General features: G+C 40.4%; 1 long non-coding RNA gene across 1 annotated transcript; it reads right to left on the reverse strand.

Moving 5' to 3' along the window:
• Window positions 1-114: 114 nt before the first annotated feature.
• On the reverse strand, window positions 115-2,627 carry LOC114034157. The gene is made up of 3 exons (XR_003568065.1): window positions 2,489-2,627; window positions 1,418-1,543; window positions 115-254 (listed from the first exon to the last, which is right to left on the reverse strand). It is a non-coding gene; the product is annotated as an uncharacterized LOC114034157 (long non-coding RNA).
• Window positions 2,628-3,273: the final 646 nt, after the last annotated feature.

A 3,273-nucleotide genomic window follows, 5' to 3' on the forward strand; every position in this document is an offset into this window, starting at 1 on the left:
TTATGCTGCCTATGTTTCTTAGCAACAGTATTGTTTTTAAATTTTAACGTCTTATTGTCTTCAACAGATTCCTCATTCAATATCCAATAATGGCCATTTCAATTGCAGACTTACCAGAACAAGGCACTGCATGGGATTATTTTTTGCCTGGTTTTCCTTATTTTAGAGCCATAAAAGGCACAGCATTCCCCCCTTTTTCTCTTTGGCTGTATTGGTTTAATACCTGAGTTTTAATTCAAAGGTTCACCACAGAGCTGAAATGAATCATATGGAAATTAATGTTACATATAATGGCATAATTTCACTTTTTTATTGTTTATAAATTTACTGGTGTTTCCCAAAACCTTAAACCACTAAGCACATTAAAAAACAAACAGAAGAACTTTCCCCACTATGATACTGAATATTCTAACAGCCCCTCACAGGTCACAATACACACATAGTAGGTACTTAATAAATGTTTATTGATTTATTAGAAAGATCTATGTTCTAAGGGCCTCATCTATGACATTCTGTAATTTCAAGGCCACTCTTCGCACCTGCTGTGTTCTAAGGGTTCTCCTAGAGCCTGTTCTCTCTTATCTCTTGTTAAAAGTGCCCCAGAGGTTCTGACATTCTCCTCTCTATACAGTTCCCAGGCCTGATATTCTCTGTGCTAACATCCTCTTAGCTTGGTCAATCTGTGTTCTCAGACTCTGACCATCTCCCACTTTCTGAATAATAAGCCACCCTGCCCCCCTGCCCTCACCTCTGCTATTTCAAGTTCTAGGGCCTCACCTTCTTCAGGCATCATCGACTGTAAGACATTTCCTAGCTCAAAACAGCTGTTCTGCATTCTATGTGTACTCCCAGCCTGACATTTTGTGTGCCAAGTTTCCCTGAGCTCTGAAAATCGGTGTTCTCAGACTCTGACCACCTCCCACTTTCTGTGTTATAAGATCCCCCAAACTCTTACCTCTGATATTTGAGGTTCTAGGGCTCCATCCAACCCCAGCATTCTGGATTCTAAGATATCTTCCAGATCAGAACAGCTATGTTCTAAAGGCTCTCCCAGATCTGGTATTTTGGTTTCCATGGCTACTGCCTATTCTACCATTCAGAGCCCAGAGCCCTTCTAGGCACACAAATTCTCTATTCTAAACTTTCTCCCACATTTAAAATTTGTGTTGAAAGGCACCTCCCAGCCTGGACACCGGAGGTTCTAAGGACCCTCCCAGCACAGTCATTCTTTGTTCTGAGGTCTCACCCTTTTCTGATATCTAAGGTTTTCATTTATTACTTTTCATTATATTCCATTGCAAAGACAATGATCTAAAAGAAACGATGTTGTCGCCTTTTAAATCCTATGGACTACACGCTATATTTTGCTTTCATTAAACAATCCCCATAATAGCAAAAGCAATAATAGCAGTCTTACCAAATAAAGGCACTGCGCATTTTACCCGGTTTTTTTCCACTTTATGGAGCCTGAGAAGGCACTGCATTTCCCCCTTATCCTCTTTGGTTTAATACCTGAGTTTTAATTCAAAGGATCACCACTGAGCTGAAATGAATTATACAGAAATTAATGTTCTATGTTGTGGCATAATTTCACTCTGTTTTCAAATTTACTGGTCTTTCCCAATACCTTAACCCACAGGGCACATAAGAAAACTGCTTCCCCCATATGACATTGTTTATTCCAAAGCCCTTCACAGGTCAGAAGATCTATGTTCTAAGTGTTGCCCCACCTCTGATATTCTGGGATTTTAAGGTCACTCTGACTTGATACTCTATGTTCTAAGGGCTTCATGAGCTCTATTATCTCTTGTTCAAAGTGCCTTCCTAGCTCTGCCATTCTCCTCTCCCAGACTACTCACAGGGCCAATGTTCTGTGTGCTAAGATGCCCCAGGCTCAGTAATTTTGTCTCCTCAGACTCTCACCATCTTCCACTTTCTGAGTTATATAGGGTCCCCTGAACATCCACCTCTGATATTCCAGGTTCTAGGGCTCCACCCAGCTCAGATATTCTGGATTCAGACATACCTCCCAGCTTACAAATGCTATGTTCTAAAGGCTCTGCCAGATCTGACTTTCTGGATTCTTATAGCCATTCCAAGTTTCAACACTCAAGAGGCAAGACTGCTCTCCAGCTCTCAAATTTGCTACTTTAAGCTCTTCCCCACCTCCGACATTCTCCTTTGAAAAGCACCTCCCAGTGTGGATATCTATGATCTAAGGTTCTATCAACTTCTGACATGCTAAGGATTTTTTCTTTCTATTTTCCAGTGTTTATTTTCATGTGTATGTGTGTGTGTGTGTGTGTCGTAGTACAGTAATTGCAAAGACCATATGCATATGGCATCTGTTTTAGAACCTATGAATTTAATATCTTATTATTTTCAACAAAGATTCTTCATCATTATCCAATTATTGCAATGTTTAACATCTTTTCAACAAAGATTCCTCATCATTATCCAATTATTGTAATGTCAGTTGCAGACTTACCAGATCAAGGCACTGCATGGGATTATTTTTTTGCCTGGTTTTCCTTATTTTAGAACCACAAAAGGCACAGCAATTCCCTCTTCGCTCTTTAGTTGTATTGGACAAATACCTGAGTTTTAATTCAAAGGATCACCACAGAGCTGAAATGAATTACATAGAAATTAATGTTGCCCATCATGGCATAATTTCTTTTTCATATTGTTTTTTTTTAATTTATTGGTGTGACTCACTGAGCATATTACAAACAACTCATTCCTGGCTGTGATATTATTTTTTCTAAATCTCTCCAAAGTCAGATATATTCTAAAGGCTGTCCTGTCACTGACATTGTTATTTTAAGGCCACTCTTAATTCTTACAGTCTATGTTCTGATGGCTCACCTAGCTCCGATTTCCCCTTCCCTCCATGCCCTACTGGTTCTGATGTTCTCCACTCTATGCCTATTCCTAGGCATTATATTGTCTGTAAGATCCCTAGACTGACAATTTGTGTTCTCAGACTCTCATCATCTCCTACTTTCTGTGTTATAGGGTCCCCTGAACACCCACCTCTGATATTCCAGGTTCTAGGGACCCACACAGCTCAGACATTCTGCATTCAAACCTGCCTCCCAGATCACAGATGCTTCCTTCTTGAATGCTCTCCTAGTTCTGCTATTCTGGCCTCTCTGGGTGCCCCCTGTATATACTGCCATTCAGAGGCAGGATGGCCTTCCAGCACTCTCTCCCACCTCAACATTGTTCTTTCAAAAGCAGCTCCCAATTTAGCATCTAGCATCCTAGCCT

Source organism: Vombatus ursinus, unplaced genomic scaffold, assembly GCF_900497805.2.
Source record: "Vombatus ursinus unplaced genomic scaffold, bare-nosed wombat genome assembly UNPS02008343.1, whole genome shotgun sequence".
Taxonomy (NCBI): Eukaryota; Metazoa; Chordata; class Mammalia; order Diprotodontia; family Vombatidae; genus Vombatus; species Vombatus ursinus.